Genomic DNA, 21,200 nt, shown 5'->3' with positions numbered 1-21,200 from the left:
ATTGAAGTCCAGACATTTGATGTGTCAAGGACTATTATATTAGAGACATCTAGAAGGAAACTTCATAAAAATAATCATTTCTCCTCCTTTGACTCCATCAAATAAAGACGACAAAGAGAAATGGTACAGTTTTGCAAAAGACTTTTCATAGATTTTCAGTCTTCTGAGCTTGCTTCACTGGCTTCTTCCCATTTGAAAAGTAAAAGCACTCCTTTCCCATCTGATAGTGACTTCCAGTCAAATTTCGAAAAGACAGGACAGGATAATGATTCCCATATCTCCTCTCCTGACTCTTTCTCATTGGGGTCTGACAAAAATGTGTAACCTGATTTCTGTAGAGGCAATGTCTTTTTTTTTTTGACACTACTTAGGATGAAGGACACCTTCCAATGAGAAGAGAAAGAAATGTCAGAAACACAAAACAGGTACTATGAACTCCTTCAGGTGGATACCTCTAAATCTCTTGTCATTCTCTCTGCCATTTGGTGCACTGGAGAATGCTTTCAGTGCTGTATATACTTCACCAGAAAGTTAATCTCCTGCACCCAAAAAGCCTGATAAGCTTTAAAATGTACTTCAGACTGACAAATTCCTCTTTTATATCTCTTTAGTTGAGCCAGCAATAATTTTCTTACCAAGGACACAAGTTCCAAATAGTTAACTGAAAGTGACCCTGTTCCATCAGATAAGGATGGAATGGCTGTTTGATAGATATGACAAAAAGTATATACATCTTCTACCCTAACCTTTAGGGCTGTAAATTGTCAGGCTAACATGGCTAAACACCAGCTGGCACTATTTGCCGATATGACTAAAATTTTGCTGATTTCTCATTCCCCAAGATAAATTCCCTTCATTCAGTAGGACGTCTGTCTCCCAAATAATGCTTTAGTTTAAGTGCTCTAATAATGCAGCTGATGCAGTTTACCAAGAAGCTAACACATGTTCTGTGATGTTCAGGTATGCATGGCTTAGATCACAAAATCTTCTGAACAATGTAAAGTCCTAGACACTTAATGGAACCTTGGACAAAGAAGTGTTATTTGGTAACTCCTCAGCTGAGCTTTTAAAATGGAAAGCTTTTCCAAGGGATTAAGCAGATTTTTCATTTACCCATTCAAATGTACATTAGATACTACCTCTCCATTTCTGGGTTCTTTTTTAAGACAGTCATTTAAACAATCTCAACAGAAAGCTTATAAACAGCAGTATAAATAAAAGTGGCAAGCAGATGAAAGAGAAATGGAAGGGGACTGAAGCTCTATCTCTGAGCAAAAAAAAAGCATGAGTAACTTTTTCTTCCAGTCCCTCCAATCACAGGACCAATCCAACAATCAAGCAGAAAGTCTTTATCTTTCTTTTATTTTCCTCTTTTATAGGTTCATAGGTTGGTACTAGGCTATTGGCCCTAGGGCCTATACAAGCCTAGCCATAACAATTCCCTGGCTATTTCTTCCCACAATATATAATTCCCTGGACCACTGTCTAGCAGGGTGACTGATGTGATCCCCGGGGTGAATTTCCTATCTCTCATCCAATCATCAAGGTTCCTTTTGAAGAGGGCCAATGAGGCGCTCTGCTTGACATGTATGGGCAGTCTATTTCAGAGTCTGGGGAGTCTCTGTGTCAGGAACCTATCCCTCCAGCATGTTTTGTTCATTGTAATGACAAGGTTTAGATCCCTGGAGCTTTTACATGGGGTATGAATCAGCACAAACAATGTAATCACATCAGATTCCAACAGCCAGGAAGGGATTAACAATCAGCATGACGTTTCTGTTACCTCAGTGGAGAGTATGGCCACATCTACAGAATGGGATAGTGAGGAGGCTTCTCATTATCCACCTTTGCCTCTGGCATGTAATCCTGAAAACTTTCAAAAGACTTTTTGTAGGGAGGATCAAGAGACTGGACAGACCTGTAAACGCTCAAGGAACTATAACAAATTTAATACGGGGACAAACAGAGAAGAACAACAATATTTTAGTAATCTAAACTAGGTAAATGGAATAAATTTACCTACACAAGTTGGGGATATTGATATTAATGTATTTAATGACAATACTAATTACACTGTTAATTTATCAGGCAATGATTTTATAGAGGAAGAAATGCTAGTAATGAGTTATGGTATGGTTTAAAATTTGTGCCAACAGTTTTACCTAGGTTGCATGATATAAAATATGATATTTTACATTTGTTAGAAAATCACATTTGAAGGACTTTTTTAAAGGGGACAGCAATAACAGAATGTTATTTGAAGAAAAGTCAAATTTTGATTGTGATATTGATAGTAGTGATGACAGTTTTTCTCGTGCAGTTCGAATTGTGATGTCAATGTTTATTGTCAGTTTGATACTGGTATATAGTGCATAAAATCTGCTTTATACCTCCATTTAACAATGATGCAATTCAGCATTTTTCTGTGTTATTAAATTATAGTGTTGAATGAGACTATAATAATTTTTATAAAAATAAAACTAATATACACTATAATTTAAGGAGGAGTGAATGGCAGAGGTTACAATGCTTGGCAAATGGAGGGATTTGTTTTTTTTAAACCAGCAGACAAAAGCAATAAATTAGTGGTTATGCACTATACTCAGTATTTGAAAATGTGCTACCAACATTTGAATAATCAGAATGTTTACAATATTGTAGACTTGAAAGCATACAAAAAAGCAATGGAAAACTACAAGGACTTATTAAACAAAGGTTGTAAATTAAATTATTTTTTATATGATGATGTTGCACATAAATTTAGTAATGATAGTTGTACTATGGCTCATTTTTTTGTCTGCCAAAAATTCACAAGAGCTTACAGCAAATCATAGCAGTTCTGGAAATACTTCAAAACAAATATGAAGGAAATGGAAAATGTTTTGTCCAAACATAGTAATTGTACAACATCCAGAAAAAAACAAGTCCATCCGTTTCTACCAATTCTATTCCATATGTTATCACAAAGTACCAAAGAACCAGAATCTCAACAAGGCAAATGATTTTCTTCTTCAAAGATATTCATAATACCATATGAATGAATGAATGAATGAATGAATGAATGAATGGATGAACGAATAAATAAATAAATAAACAAACAAATGACCTGGGTGTCATTCTTATCCACTTTATGCTAAGGAAGCAAGAGGAATGTTGGTATAAAGGATGATGTATGAGCACCAAAATTCATAACTTTCTTGACATTGAAGATTTCAGTCAAACTGGAGACCTGGGATGATCCTTTATCTTTCTCAGTCTTTTCATAAAACTTCCAAAACTCAAAATGCTTACACTTCAGACTTAACTTTATCACTCTACTCTGATTTTTGGTGATTCTGTATCTCAGAGACACCTATCAGAACATTCCCATTTACTGAGACTTCAGATCCAATTTAAGGTTTTTCTGTTTCTGCTTTATGTTTCCAATTCTCATCTTTATCCTTTGGCCTTTCAGTGGCTCGAAGGATACTCATAAACTGTCTAGCTGCAGTAATTGCTTTTTGCAGACTACAGGGAACTGATGTATTTCTCAACTTGGATAGTTGCCTCATTTATTGCAGACTCTTCTCTCAAAATTGTGAAAAATCCCTACTTTTTCACGTCTGTTTCTAAACCTAGGTTTTCATCTCAGCCTGGACAAGTCATCTCTTATACCTTCTCACAGACTAACATTTCTACGATGTCAAATACACAGGTTCCCTTCAGAATCTCGAACTAATGAAACCCTGACCCTGACCCGAGACCAGAAGGGCGAAAGTGCAGAAGCGCGAAATTCAAAATCCTGAAGTTCTGAGATTTTGAATTAGTGGTTCTGGTGTTGCGGTGTGTGAGTGGGTAGTTGGAGATGTAGGTAAGGGTTTGTGTTTTACAGCTTTGGGTAGGGGGTTTAGTGTGTGATTGTGTGTTTTGTTAGTTTGATGTGTGTTTGCAAGGGGAATGTAGCTTGTGTGGAGGTGTTTTTGTGTGTTTGTCTGTGTAGTATGACCTCGGACTTAGTATATTTAAATAGGGGGTGTGGGGGGCACAGCCCCCTGCTTGTATCTAGGTTTTTGTGTATGTGAAGGGAGATGTATGTTTGTGTTTGTGTCTGTGGTATGTTTAGTGTAGAATTCGCGATTTTAAATTTTGCGCTTCTGGGGTTTTGCGTTTATGGATTTTCGGCTTCATGGTCTCGCGATACTGAAATTCGAGATTTCAGTATTTCGAGATTATGAAGTGAATCACTAACAGACACATCCCATATAATGGCTTAACTACACCTAGAAAAGACTGGATGTTATCTCCTGTTACTAGCATTTTCTCATCAAAGTATGACTACTGAAAGAGGATTTTAGGGTAGATGGCTTCCACTATGTGGATGATTTTACTACCTAGACTATAAATGAGGACTATATAATGGTTTCTGAATTCATTCCAGTTGCATCATTTAACATTTCCAGTACCAGTGCTGAATTTTGTCAGGAAGGAACTTCTTGGGTGGGCAAATCAGACCACATTCAATCCAGGTCCACCTACATACCTGCCTCACCATCTCAGTCTGTTTCAGCAGATACACTGGACTTTGCATTGATTGCAGTATCCAACTGATTCATATGCAATCAATATGGGACCACCATCTCAAGAAAAAAAACACAAATATCAAAAACAAAATCACCACCTTGATGTGATAAATAAATAGGGGGAATCTGGTCATACAGCCTGTGCAGACTAGCCATCGGATCCTGACAATTTGCAGCTAAGCATGATCTATCCTTTCAGGCTACTGACCTTCCATTAGAGAAGAACACATTGTCAGATGCATTGAGCAGATACTGGGCAGACTGTCATGACTGAGTATTACACTCAAGAGTCTTTCTACATATTATTCAACTGTGGGGAATTCCCCAGATAAATCTATTTGTCTCCATTCACAATAAAAAAGCTAAATAAATTCTATTCTAAAGTGCCTTGCATTAAGGCACAGAAGATAGATAAGTATGTAACTGGACAGACAGGCAGATAGGTACATAGATAAAGGATGGGGGTGGAGTATGGCTCTGCAGTGGCAAGTTACACTAGAAAAAAAGATGGGGATCATTTCTGATCACTTTTCTTGCCATTTGTTGTCTATAATGGAGATATGGCTTGATGACAGCTTTGAACCAAAATTACCCCCCCCCCCTCTTTTTCCCAGTTTTGAAATAATCCAGATCCCTACCTGGTCAAAAAGCAGCAGTGTTACCCACTTCACTCTCCTTCCTCCCCAAATTTCTCAGCCACTCCTCCCTCAGGATCTCAAACTTCTACTGTCCTGTCTCTACCCCTTTTGCATATCATATAGCATTCTTATTAAAGTCATATGACACAGCCTTACTATTGAACTTTAATAGCCAATATAAATGGCCAACATAATCTTTACTAACCATGCACCTCAAACTTTACCATTCTCTGCCAAGTACATCCTATACCCCCTCCATTGCCTCACACTTACACAACTATCTTCCCCTTCACCCATTTCTGATTCCTACACTCCCTTCCCATTCAATAAGCCTCTACCACAGCACAGTAAGCAGTTATAAAATTACCTCAACACTGCTTTCCTACAAACTTCATACAACACTATTACCCTTGCATCACTCTTTGACTTACATTACACATCACCATGACAATTAATGGCTTTACTGCTAATACCAGCACTTTGATCCATCATATACACCAACTGCACAGAACCAACCTCATCTCACTCCTAAGAAAAAAACTTTTGCACTCCACTTCTACCTTACTTCCAGAAACAATACACATCCTCACAACAACTAAAGAACCCCCTACCTTGAGTTCAGGAATACCTGGTTCACAATACTAAAGAATCCCATTTAGCATGGATATGAATCTCCAGTCTAAACCTCAGTTTCCAAAATCTCTATAAGTTTACCCCTATAACTCTGAACTGAATTCTTGCTTACTTTCAAAAGCAATTCTGTCTATCAATCTCTTGCACAGATGATTAACTGTGTCATTTTCAATGCACAGATTATCAAAAATAAATGTGACCAACTGAATACATTTATCTTCTGCCACAAACAAGAAATAACAAGAATCAGAAAATTATGGTTTAAAATTATACAACAAACTTCCAGAACATTCTTCTATCATATAACTACTCACATGACGCGAGACCCTAGTCTAAGCCTCAAACAAGCACATTTATACTTTGCAAAATCTAACCTTATCCCATGAGTAACAGCACATGCCAGTAATTCCACTGACCCAAACTGGATACTCCTAAAGTTCCCCCAACAAAAACAAACCACCCATCTTACTTGCTTACATATACCTTCCATCTCTCTTACCAAATTCAAACCAGTCATAAATAACATTCTCTAGCACCCCCACAAAGTGAAATCTCCTTATTCTAGGATACTTTAACCTCATTTTCCTTGGACCAATTGCCAGTGATAAGACAGAAATTCTGGCTGATTTATACCTGATACAACTGGCATCTGAGCCTACATGACCCAACATGCACACATGTAACTGCTATGTATTAGACATGTTCATTACAAACCACATTGTTATTCTTTAACTTTACCATCCACTCCTATCTTCAGCAAGCACAGCCCTAGTACTATGACTGTATGTAATTAAAACCTTAAATCCCCCCTCCTAAGCTCATTACCTTTAGTTCAAAATCTACAAACAACATCAACAACCTAAAATATCAAAGTATCAAAACTGGACTGGGCTGTGCTCCACAGCATGCAAGACCCAGAATCCATCTTAAAATAAACATTCCTCACCCTTCAAAAAAAATGCATTCCTCAAGTTACATGGCCATTTAACCCACTAAATGTAACTGGATGACTAAAGAACTCAAGCAACTCCTATAAGTGAGAGACAAAGCTTGGCCAATGCAGAAAGAAAACCTGAGAACACAAACTCATTTCCACTTTTCTACACTTAGAATCTCACCAAACAATCTATCCAGAGACATAAGAATGCTGATTATAGTTGTAAGCAGCATTCCCTCCTGAGCGAATGTAAACATTTCTTGCATAAAATAAAGCTACTTACAGGATATAAATCTCAAGATAATGCTCCCTAAAAGTCCTAAACTGCAGCATCCCTGATCTCATAGTCAAAGACTCTCTCTATGAATTCAGCAATCTGCAAAAATTCTACACTTCCTTCCACCTTCCTCCTGAAGCTGCCAATTCTACCGAACTTCTACATATTAAGCACTTCAGATGATAGGATATAGAAACTCTGCTAGACCAAATTTTCAGTGACTATCCACCTGGTTCAGACAATATCTGCCCTTGGTTCATCCACCTATGCAAACTCTTCCTACTCCTGTCCCTACGTATGCTTATAAACTCAAACAAATAACATGTAGAAAGAAGCCCTAACACCAGAAAATCCCTCATACTTTGAGTTTAGTTCTCTTCTTTCCACACTTGGAAAAATCCTAAAATAAAAAAAAAAGAATCCGCAGTCAGTTGGCCAACTATTTCCAAGGTCAGTATCACCTTCTCTCCGAAAAGCAATTCAGATTCTACAGTTGTCACAGTACCATAACAGCTCTCTTGACCCTAACTGATGAATTCCTGAGCAACATGGATAAAGGAAATCTTATCATGGCAATATTTGTAGATTTAAAGCATTTAACATAATTAACCACTCACTGTTGTTAGAGAAAAAGTAATAGAAATTGTCATTAGAGAAAATTCCCTATCCTGATTTAAAGATATCCTTTCCAACAGTTCATTTAAAGTGAAATTACTGTCTCTTTACTGCAGCACCATTCCTCACATGTATCTCTCAGAGAACCAGTCATGGACATCTTATTTTCTCCACATACATTAATAAACTTCTTTTATTGACTGGCACACATTACAGAGATATTATTTGCAGATACAGATAACATGGCCATCTTCAGATCCAACCACTCACACTCTAGGATGTAAACTGATCTCCATGTATTTGCTCGCTCAATGAGTTTTACAGCACACACTGTTATAACAGCCTCCAGCACATGCTGTTATAATACGCTCCAAAACAAAATCAGTGTGTTATTAGATATACATCAAAAGCTCACTAAAGCTCCCAAGACACTTCATAAATATATCCATACCATTCAAATACTTGGGAATCTGCCTTGGCTCAAATCCTAGTTTCTAGAACCACATTGAAAAAAAAAAAAACCACAAGAAAATTAACTCACTATTTCTCCACTTATATGGCAACCCAGCAAGTGATATCAAAGGAAAGGAATTATACTTGCCCAGTGAGAAAACAGACCGCCCATAACTGCTACAGCATCAAACAATAATACAATCACCATGCAAATCCTCTCCAAAAATATACCATTTTATCACAAACTCATCTTGCAAAGAACTCTCCCTAAAGCCAGATGGCTTCAAGCAATGATCTCACATCTTGCTGGCCTTTGTGCTGTACAAAGCCATTACTCCTGACTCTTTTTCACATCTAATGCACAAACTCTTTCATAAAACCTTGCCATGCAGTCCAATGCACCTCTGCCAATCCACCTCCAATCTAGGCCTAAATGTAATTAAACTACACAACACAATCTCTCCCCAGTCCACCTCCAATCTAGGACTACATGTAACTAAACTACGCAACACAATCTCTCCCAATCCACCTCCAGTCTAGGCCTACATGTAACTAAACTATACAACATAAATAAATCCAACAAACTCGAACTGGTACCCAAATGTGAAACTTGAACCAGAATCCAATCAAGGCACCATGGAAAGGAAGAAATCCACACAGTTCAAAGATAAAACACAAGCTGGTTTTATTGTAGTTTGAACTGCATAAATGCAATTCAAAATACAGCGTTTTCATCGTATTTAATCAGACTTCATCAGATACACTGAATTTTAAGTCAAACCAATCAATATATATATATATATATATATATATATATATATATATATATATATATATATCCCAAAGTGTTTCCCTAAATAAAACCACCATCAATTAGAATACTCTAGTTAACATAACTAATCATACTTGAAACACTGCTTAAAAGACTGGAAAGGTGCATAAGATAAAAAAATGTAAAAGTATTAAAAAAGTAAAAGCAGGTGACAAGATAAAACCATGAATGGTGATACACATCTAAAAAATGTTTGTTCTTATAAAATACATTAAAAACTATGAAAATTAAAAAGTAAATTTAAATTAAACAGTTTATTTGTAATGCTAAAACCTTAAAATGTGCATCTTACACTCTCTAGTGGTTCCTCTAATAACAGCACAGTAAATGTAAACTAAATAACAGGGATATTTTCCTTTATAATTTAGCAGCTCTCATTTTTAATATAGGGGCTATGGAAATATGATCAAGTCCTGGTGGAATGGTGGCCTCCAAAGTTAATTGCCACCATAGCTCTCTATATTCAATCTTCTCTTCTCATAGTCCCCCTCTTACTTCTTTTTGAACTTGCTCTAGTACAAAAAAAGTGAAATATGCTTTCTGACATGTTTTGTGTGTGTTTATAAAGAGCATTAGACTCTTTTTTTGCATTGGATATAATAATACTTATAAATCCTTTTCCTCAATTTATGTTCCGTCTTTCCAACGTTGAAGGATTCACATTCCCCACACAAAGCCAAATATATGAGTCCCCCTGATTCACAGTTGTAAAATTGTGTACTTTCTATCCATTTATTTCTGCTTCTATAAAAACGTTTTCTTTATTAGTGATATGTATACATTGGGTGCATTTCCCATACTTGTATGTTCCCTTTCTTTTCTTTCCAGCACTTCCATTCATATAAACATTTTCAGAAAGACATTTTATATTTTGGGAGTTTCTGTAAACCGCTTTGTGGGATTGTTTAGGAATGTCCCCCAGGTCAGTAAAGCTAAGAAATGTCTCCCATTCATTTTCAATTACCTTTCTCACACATCCTGAACTGGCATTAAATTCCAAAACTAATACCTTATTAAAATTTTCCTCCTCCTTAGTTTGCACTGGCAATATGTCATGTGGTATGCCCTGGCAATATGTCATGTGGTATGCCCAAAATTGGTTTAAACCTTGATTTTCTACCTTCTGTATTTAATTTTCCAGGGTAGCCTCTAGCCTAAAAAAGAAGTTCAAGTACCATCCTGCTAGCCCGGACATATTGTCCTTTTATAATATTCATCTTATAGTGGGCAGGATGCACACTATTGAAGTGGTGAAAGGAATTAGAAAATGTTTTTTTTCTAAAGACTTTTGAACAGAACTTATTATTTTTCTTTCAAATCCCAATATCAAGAAACTGCAGCTTTTCCTTACTGACATTGTGTGTAAATTTAAAAAATTATATTGTACTATTTAAATAATGTAAACATTCATCTAAAGCTTCCAGCTCACCTTTCCATAAAATACCTATGTCATCTACAAACCTCCTATAGAGGTTCCATTGGTCTGCATATTTGGACCTTAAAACAAATTTCCCTTCCCATTTAGCTAAAATTAAGTTTGCATAAGTTGGGATACAAGCTGCTCCCATTGCCACTTCTTGTATTTGCTGGTAAAACTCACTCTTAAAAAATATAAAATTGTAATTTAAAACTAGATCAATTAAATTCAAGCAAACTCGTCATTTCTAGTGAGTTCACCATCTTCAAAGATGATTACTTCCAACATTTTCATTCCTCATTGTGCGGGATGCTAGAAAACAAGTCCACAACATCTATTGTCACAAATTTCTTGTCATCATACAGTAATTCATCTTTTAATTCCCTTAAGAAACCACATGAGTCTGTCATGATCACTTTTCTCTTTAACCACAGTTTCTTAAGTTTAGCATCAACAAATGTTGCCAAGGATCCATCTGCTGACACTATTGGTCTCAAGGGTGGATTTATCTTGTCCTTGTGGATGTTAGGGATTCCAAATATTGAGGGTATGTTTGGTTTTGTTACTTTCAAGTTATTGTAAGTTTTTTGGTCAATCAGACTTTCCCAAAGCATCTCATCGAAGACAACATCCATTTTCCTGTAAGCAATACTGATTTCATTAACAAAAACACTAGCATATTTGTTAGTGTCCTTTAAAATCTCATTCATTTTACCCTCGTAAGTTATTGAGTCCATCATTACAATTCCCCCTCCATTATCAGGTTTCATAACCCTTATTTCTTTGTTCCCTCTCAGTTCATTTAAATCATTTCTTTCTTCCACACTTAAGTTAGCCTTGTATTTAATCTTCCTATATTCTTCTCTAAGTTTGTTTCCCACAACACTTTCAATGTTTTTAAACTGAGGGTGGGGGGTTGTATGTGCTCCTCTTAGTGCATATAGTAGTTGTGTATTATTCTGTTGTGGCAACATTATGCCCAAATTAAATTTTCTAATAAATATTTTAAAATCCATTAACATTTTAGCCAGGTCCCCTTTCTTCTTGGGGATACATTTTAAACCTTTCAATAAATGGCTAAAATGTTCATTTGTTAAACTAGTATTACAAAAATTATAAATAGTAAAACCTACCTTAGTGAATTTGAATACATTGTCAACATCTCCTTGAACAGCACCCATCATACCATCACCCTGGGTAGGTTCGGGGGTGAGCTCAATCCTTAGTATCTCACTCTCCCCCTCTCCCCACAAAAAAAGTTTTGCTGTTGGTAATTTGTATTATTTTTTGTTTTTTAACCTTTCTGACCTTCTCAGTGTAGGATATTCCGAGAAGCCATCTAGGTCTCCCACATTTTCACTAATGGGTGCTTTGTCTCTATTGTCACCCTGCCATTGTTCATTTTCATAATTAAAATCTCCTCCTTCTTTTTTCCTATTTGTCCTAGGTAGTGGATAATTAGTGTTATTCTTATATTCATTAATGTCCCTTTCCAGTTTCTTCAATTTCTCTGAATAAGCTTGTTACATTTCTCATCAATACCTACCATAATGTTGTAGTACTTGTCTTTCTCAGACACTATAGTAAAAATCAAGTCATTTTTTATAAACTCATTTATCTCTTCTCTTTCCCTCTGAAGTCTCTCTTTAATTCTTTCATTGTCCTTAATCATAGCTTTAAGGACATCCAAACCACATTTGTCAAAAATTTCAATGAGTTCTTTGTGCAATAAACTACCACTTTCAACATTGTTAGGAAACTTCCATATTCGCAAGCCCTTAGACATAACCCCTTCAGTAATACATTGCCTTAAATAGGCATTCTCAATATCTAGCATTCTGTATTTCAACATTAGGCTAGACATTTTATTCAGTTTAGTATTGTATGAATCAGTCATTGGTGGTACAGTTCCTATTTTTTTGTAAATTTAGAAAACAAATTATACTTGAAACCAGTCTTTCAAGTCTGTTTTACTTGTCGTATGTTCTACTGTCCCTGGGGTGTCTTTACAGCCTTGCCCTGGTGGAATAATCATTCACTAATTCTGGTTTGTTCCTTGGATTTGAATGTCCTGTTCCTTGCTGGCCTTCCTGTTATACAAAGCCATTATTCCTGACTCTTTTTCACATCTAATGCACAAACTCTTTCATTAAACCTTGCCATGCAGTCCAATGTATCTCTGCCAATCCACCTCCAGTCTAGGCCTACATGTAACTAAACTACACAACACAATCTCTCCCAGTCTACCTCCAATCTAGGCCTACGTGAAACTAAACTACACAACACAATCTCTCCCAAGTTACCTCCAATCTAGGCCTACATGTAACTAAACTACACAACACAATCTCTCCCAATCCACCTCCAATCTAGGCCTACATGTAACTAAACTACACAACACAATCTCTCCCAATTCACCTCCAATCTAGGCCTACATGTAACTAAACTACACAAAACAATCTCTCCCAATCCACCTCCAATCTATCATAGGTTGGTACTAGGCTATCAGCCCTAGGGCCTATCCAAGCCTAGCCATAACAATTCCCTGGCTATTTCTTCCCACAGTATTTATTTCCCTGGGCCCCTGTCTAGTAGGGCGACTGATGTGATCCCCGGGGTGAATTTCCTATCAACGTTCCTTTTGAAGACGGCCAAGGAGGCACTCTGCTTGACATGTATGGGCAATCTATTCCTGAGTATGGGGAGTCTCTGGGTCAGGAACCCATCTCTCTAGCATGTTTTGTTCATTGTGATGACAAGGTTTAGATCCCTGGAGCGTGTGGCTCTGAGGGATTGGGACCTATATGTAACTAAACTACACAACACAATCTCTCGCAATCCACCACCAATCTAGGCCTACATGTAACTAAACTACACAACATTGAACCAATCATGCTTTCTCAACATTAGTCCCTAAACTTAGGGAATCACTACCAACCTACCTTAAAAATACTCATAACTGTGCCATCAATTCCATCGCATCACTAAACTCTCATTACCTTTCCTGTATCTATTCACTTATTTGCTTCTACTTACTCATTCCAACAACACTGCTGAAATATTTATTTATACTCTAGAATCCCTTAACTCCTGATCTCTCTTTCTTTTTTTCCACCTCTCCTTTCCCTACCTCACACTAGTTTTATTAAGTTGGTTAGAAACAACAGACTCAAAACAAAATCCAAAGTGACAACTTATGCATTATTTGCTCTGACAGACACCTTACATTTAACTTGCCTTTCATTTCCTCATGTGTAAAGTTTGCATAAATATTCGAGTTTGTATAGATATGTATGATTGTATAAGACTGTATATAACTTTATCTCTTTAAATTGTGATATGCTTATGGTCCGCTGACACCCTTTGTAAATAAATGAAAATAAAATAATATAAAATTCAGGTAATGGCCTGTAACATTTTGCCATTTTGCCCTGCAACTATCCCAAACAGTGGAGTAGCCATTTCCATTGTGTATGCTAAGATGAAGGAGTAAACTATGGAGACCTTTGTATCTAACACTCAGCTGTTTGCCTAGGATGTTCCTTTAAGACATTAAGGTCTTCCTCATTGTCTTGTTGTTTACCAGCCCAGACTGTCAATTTCAGATTTTTTTCAACTAGGTCAATGAGTCTGTGGTTCATGTAAACTAATTTTTCTATAATTTTAATGTAATTTTGGCATGATTAGTTAACACCTCTCCTACTCACTGTTATGGGCATACTCTGGACTTGGACATCTAACTTGATATTTACCTCTAACACTGTGATAAGAGTATTCTGTTGGTAAGATCAGGATCTACTATAATTCATCAAGTTACATTGAAGCAAGGTAACCAGTGCATAAAAGCAATGAGCTGCAACTCCTCACCCAGAAGAAAAACTAAAAGTAAATTTTGCTGGTTCAGGCTCCCAATTACCCTTTCCCATTTTGAATGCATCTACCTAGCCACCATTATTTATATATAAAACAGTGTAAGAAATTTGTGTGTGGAAGATTTTCAATCCATATATATCTAGTTAATCAATGTATATTAATCGGATAATGGTAGTAGAAATAGTGAACTTAAACTTGTCCTAAGTCAAAAAAATAATAAAACATATATAATTTGAATTATTATACAGAATTACTAAGTATTCGAAAGTAATCCAAGCAGGATAGGTAGTTTGTTTCCTGTTGAAAATCCTTTGTTAAGAAGTTTTTTATACTGTTTTAATTTTGGACCCACTATACTTGTCTAGTATGTTGTCTGAGACTTTGCGGATACCATGGAGATTACTTGGATTATTTATATATACTAACTCAAATGCTGCAAAGCCATAGAGAAAAAAAGGAAAGAACAATTCTTTGCTAGTGCTATAGCAACAACAGTAAGTTTCTTTGTGAATCAAGAATTACTGTGTTCAGAATATCCACTTGTAACTGGCAGACTGAAACCTCAGACACTGAGCTCTTTGCTTTTGTTAGGGAATCCATAATGCTACTAAGTAGTCTTCTTGTGATATAATTCCACTTGGGTGGTTTTCCCTGACATTGAACTGGTATAGTGCTTTAACTTTAACTATATGCATCCAGCAGTGCATTCATCTCTCTCCTACACCACCACTTAGAGAACCCTAAGCAGACCACATGAACTTGCTTTACCTATATTCATCCCTTGCCATCTACAGTAGATATCATGTCCACTTAGGTATGTATGCCCTATTCAAGTAATGGCATATGAGAAGTGCTTATTTAAGGGTATGTGGCACTAAACGTCTCCATTGAAGACTAAGCTTTACTACCAGGAATCTCCTAATAAAATGCATGTCAGTGGCAGTATTTTTTCAGTCAGTTAACAGAGTTATAAAACCTAGATTGTCTTGTCACTTGGACAGCATTTTCAACAGAGTTTGACTTCACCACTTAGTTTTTAGTAGCTAAGCCTGAATACATTAGACTTGGCTGAAACTAACAGTAGTTCTAGGATATGTCATTGGGTCATTTGATACTGTTGTTTCTGGCTGGGATGAGTTTCTTATGCCATACCACTATGATTTCATTTCATTACTTTCTAGTTTACATTTGGGCTACATACAAAGTCAGACACTGTTCTTTTAGCATAGGAAATCATGCATTAATACAGATTTGCAGATTCATGCCATTTGTGAGACTTTAACCATATGTCCTCAGTATGCATTTTTTTCTGTCCTTTCTTCAAAAACTTTTGTAACTGTCACTCTAAAGAATGCAATACTATTGGAAAGCCAGTTGCAACATTACCACAACACACTCTGGCTGTAGCTGCATATATATAATGTGTAAGAAAACCATTTTGTCTTTTCTTTGTAAAAACTGGAAGCAGGACACCTGTTGTTGTTATGGCAGCATCCAAACATCTCAAATGTACTTGTTTTGTAAAACTGCCATGATTTGGTCTCATATGCTCTACCTTCTCAGTTGCATGAGTTGTGACTTTCCAGTACATCACTGAGGACTACAGTAAGTCAGTAATGCCATGCCTTACAGTTCCATACTTCTGATTGTTCAAACACTGCATGTTCCTGATTTTGATCCAGTACCACCCCCCCCAATAGCATTTGGGTTTCTGAATAAGTCTTTTGTTATGAACTTGAGATAGCTCAGTGTGATAATAAAACACTATCAGTGTGGCACTAAGATTAGTGGGCTTAATTTTTATTGTTATAGTTATTGTATCGCTTTACATAATGATAACTATCCTGTAGGCCTCTGCGGCATACTGTCAATGCTTTATTATTACTGTGCCTACAGAGAGAACACCTAACACAAAAATTATAGCTGTTCTGCTTCCTGTTTTTATAAGGAAAGTCAAAACAGTTTTCTTACATAGCAGCTATATGCAGCTGTGGCCAATGTCTTCTGTGATAATGTCACTCATAACCTGCAGGTCCACTGGCTTACAACAGTTTTCCCTAAAATACTGTATACTGGATCATAATGATCTTGATATTATCACCCCATCCCAGACATTCCTTCTGCCAGTAAAGTACACAAAAATCTTGAGTCTCGCCAAATGAAATTGACAGTTATGATGAATACAACTCTTCTTTTTAAATTTGGTGTAGACATGAGACAACATCATGCATCTTGGGTGACGTGCCCTGCTAACCTTTGAATTTTAGCAATTCACTCAGAAACCTGGTATAGTCCAGGAATAAGTATTGTCAGCATTGTTCATTCATTAAAAAGTAAATGTTCCATATTTCTTCAGTTATTGACCTGCTTCCTTTAATCATAGATCTCCACCACGCTGATGGTGATTTGGGCTCAGACACTCTCCTAGGAGTTAAGGGTCAGGTTTTGGAGAAAGGGAAAATTGTTTGGCTGCATTCTATTCTTTCTCATCTATGGATGTGTGGTCAGTAACAATGATGACCAAACTCAAGAGGATGTAGGCAGCACACGTGGACATCTTTAATTTCTGAGCTGTATAAGTGATACATCGCATGTGAGCATTTCCACAGATTGCCTGTATGCTTAAATTGATGTATACCTATAAACAAATATAATAATTGCCATAATATAATGCCTTCCCCACTTCCAAAACCTCTCTACCATCTCTGGTTTCTACAGCAAGCTTTTGATCACTGCATTTTTAATTTTGGCTTTCAAGACAATCAGCTGAATAAGGAGTGAAAACAGATACAATTCAGAGCAATTGTGAGGAGTAATGAAGTGTAGTGTAAAGTCACAACCAGTATAATTAGGAATAATTGTGGAAAGTAACAAAACGTAATGTAGTGATTGGGTAGGACTGACAGGACAGCAAAACCTGTCATCCACAGAGATAGCCAAAATAAATCCCATTGTGTGCATTCAGATTTTATCCTGGTTTGTTTCTAAGACTGGCCTATAAGGAGAAGATCGATAGATGCCTCTTGAAGTACTGTTTTTTTTTTATTTTTGAAAGCAAACAACAAAGATCTATTACAGGGAACTTTCAAACCACTGATAAAAGTCCAAAATAGATCAATGAGAAATGTTCAGGAGAGAGTATACAGCATTCAGTTACTCCAATTTTATTTTAGTTCCTTTCTTATTTTTTTCTAGTAAGACTCAGGGTTTGCAAAAATTGCAAGCACTATCTATATATTTTTTTTTCATCTGTATGCTGCTTAAACTGATAAAGCTGTTTTCGGTTTTACCTGCTCCATTTTGTTTTCTGTTTTAAGAAATCTGTTTGGCCTGGTGTTTTTTTTCTATGTGGCAGACACTTAAATTGCCCAGGGTGCACATTTCACATGTTTTTTTTTTTCCATCATTTAATTTGTTTCCTGAGTGATACTTAAATACATAGGGAATGTCTGTGTCTTTGTCTTAGGATAAGACTCAAGGCCTGCAAAAACTACAACCACTGTTGGTAACTTTCTGCTGGTTATTTTTCCTACCCACACTGTCATCCTTGAACTGCTTTTTAAACTTGGTGGTTTAAAGCTGTCCACCCTTACTGTAACTTGAGCTCTATAAGCGCCTGCCTTTCTGCATTGCTGTTTATATCTTCAATTATTCATTAGTCTTTCGTTGTGCTTATTTTGAAAAAAGTGCATTTTGACTCTCATTGTCTGCTCTACTAATTAACCTGCTCTAAATTTATCTAGCTAGCCAGTGATTAAAGCAGCCTGGTCTGTATAGGTTGGGAAACACACAGCAGATTCCTGCATGTAGTTGTTTTGTTGGCTAGAGGGTTTATTAATCAGCTTACCTTGTGTTTTATGTCTTTATAAATTTTACACAATTGAGTTGCCCTTGGTTCATTTCTACAAAGCTAAGTACTTTAGTTGAATAATCACACTTTTATAAGCTCTTTAAAGTATACTGCTGTTATCTTGAATTACTTATTGCCTTTCCTTATGCTAAAGTTTTTGTGGTAGTATTTCACTCCAGACAATCTTTTTCTGTGCTTTTCCATTAGGAGGACTGAGATTATTATCTAGTGGCAACAGGTGTTTACCTGGTCTATCTTATTTGGGAAGCACACAAGTGAAGTTGTTTTATTGGCCAGAAGGCTCAGTTGTGAGTTTTCTGTAGTTCTAGTGTTGGTATAAATTTTGCACATTTACAAGGAGCTGCTAGCTGTGCGAATGCCCTGAACAGATGCAAACATATGGAAACATTGCTTTTTTGTTATACTGTGAACATTTACTGTGATATTTGTTTTTTTTTTTCTTTTTTTTTCTTTTTTTGCACTTCTTTAAAGTTTAAAGTTGCATTTTCAGACTGCTGTAAGAGTTGCTGTTCTGCAATGAAATACATTGTATCTAGTGTTTTATAATTAATATTAGGCATCTGTTTAAGGTTTCATAGCACTTGGGCTCCAAAACAGTCATTTTATGTTAAGAGGCTCAAATCCTGCACTCTTGTGGCAGGGGAGACCTACTTTCACCTATCTAAGCTAGGAATTGCTGGTGGAAAACTCAGCGTGTTCTTATCTGATTGGCCTTGGGGCATAGTTAGTATAAAACTTGCTTTTTTTTGAACATATATAAAACCTCACTTTTGTGAGAAACTGATCTTCATTCAGTCGTGAGCACTGGTGCCTTGTATACATGCAATCACCAGAAGTGGAAATTTCCCTATAAAAACACATCAGAAATTTACCTCAGTCCTCCATAACTCAAGGGGCAGATAGTTTGTGCAATGAGTAGCACTTGCACATTTAGTTAGGACTATTTACATCTACCTTACCTTATTACAGCACCCTGGACTACTGATGCTTAGAAACAACTGGTTTGGTGCTGAGCAGCATCGCTGTTTCTGTTTAAGTTAGCCTCAGGTTACACCAAGTAAGCACCCTTCCCTCATCCAGTTACAAACATCCTCTGCTCCTATCCTTCCAAGTACACATTAGGGCCTGCAACCATGGATGGACACTTTCCTGCTATCTCTGCATCCAGCTTGGTGAACATGGGCATCCTGAGGCAATGTAGAAATTGCCTTATTTACATTAACAACAACTTAATTCTCAAATAGACAAATGCAGTATGTGAGAGATGTAGTTAGACATTGACACTGGGAACTAAACTCTCACATACAGACACAAAAAAGCAACAGACAGGTTGCTAGAAACTCACACACATAGACCCACATGCGGAGATGCTCACATGTAACTTACAAAAACCTCAAAGGTCTCTCAGGTACAGTCTTTAGAAACCTGGCGTGCACACAAACAAGAAAAGTCCCATCACAACACAAAGTCACATTTCATTGTGTATCAGCTACCAAGTCTATAAGGTGAAACACTCCGCAACCCAATATTCTGGTCATAGGCGACTCCATTGTGAGACACACTGATGTCTCGCTTACCATGCTGGTTAAGGGGAACATTACAGTTAGCTGTCTGTCAGGGTCTAGGACTCAACAGCACATGCAAGCACTCCGGTCAGTTAACTTTAAGTACAAATATGACTCAGTCATAGTCCATGTGGGTATGAATAACCTGAGGCATACCTCCTTGGACTATATGAAGAGAAACATGATTGAGCTCTCAGAATATGTGTCATGGGCAGGTATAAGCCTAGTTCTGAGCAGCATTCTACAGACTCCAAGGATGATGCCACAATTCCAGCAGAAAATGATCAACTTTAACAACTGGCCTAGCTACTGGTGTCATTCCAAAGGGGTCCAATACTTCTCAGTCTGGGAAGACATGGTTGACAGGGATGGCCTTCACTTGTCACTCTAGCCTTTCAGATATGGACCAAAACATTATTCACCCCTACAGTGCCTTGTTCAGGGATTTGCCAAACAGACAAGCCTTCCACCATAACAAAAGCTACTCAAGGCAAGTTAAAAGTGTTACTTCTCAGTGCTAGGAGACTCAACAAGAAACTGCTTTCCCTAGAAGTGCTCATTACCCTGGAGAATGTTAACATCTGTGCAGTTACTGAAATATGGTTCAAAACCAAGGAAAACACTTTGGCAGTGTATGGCTATAACAACTTTCATACACTCTGACCACCCACTGAACATGATAGAGAAAAAGGTGGAGGGGTATCTATCTACATAAAGGATAAGCACATCTCATAGCTGGTCAAACAATATGATACCCTCCAATACTCCATGTCCAACTAACCATGGGAAAATCCATTATCATATTCTTGCTAGTTACAGATCCCCCACCATGAACCAAGAAACCCATACATCATACCTGAAGTTACCAAAATCACTCACCATTCAGCCCAGTACCATATTCACGGGGATTTTAACTACCCCTCCATTAATTGGGAGGCATTTATGACCACTAACATGCATGGCCAAAGATTTCTTGACTTTGTAATTTCAAGTGCCCTGGAGCAGCTAATCTGTATTTCTACTAGGGGGACAAATCTCCTAGATCTAGTACTCACAAATATGGGATAGTGTTGCAACTCCCCCCACCCCCCAGTGTGATTTTTTTCACTGGTAAGATCAGATCATACAGTGGTCTCCTTTGAAAAAAAGATAAAACTAGTCCCTCGGCCTAACCTCAAAAAGCTAAGAACCTCTCTTAAAGTAAATTACCTCCAATAAAGGATGGCCTAGCTAGTTTCCAAGCTCCTCCAAATCCAGAAAACACAAAAACCTATGCAGATGCATACACAAAAGCTCTGTATGAGCATATAAACAGCTGCATAGAAATGTCAGTACCAGACTGAAATAAACCCAGGTTGAACAGCAAAAACAAGTCACACTTGGGATCCCTGGCATTAATAAATTGTACAACAAAATAAAGAAAATCTTATCAAGAAGTAATAGGGAATGTGGACAAACAAGCCAAAAGTCCCTCATTTGTCTAAACAAGAGAATCTGGGAATTTGTAAAGTCTCTGAAAGCAGACTTTGAGGT

Source organism: Protopterus annectens, chromosome 9.part0 (genome assembly GCF_019279795.1).
Source record: "Protopterus annectens isolate FY-2018-M chromosome 9.part0, PAN1.0, whole genome shotgun sequence".
Classification (NCBI taxonomy): Eukaryota; Metazoa; Chordata; order Ceratodontiformes; family Protopteridae; genus Protopterus; species Protopterus annectens.
This window is presented reverse-complemented; position numbering follows the sequence as displayed.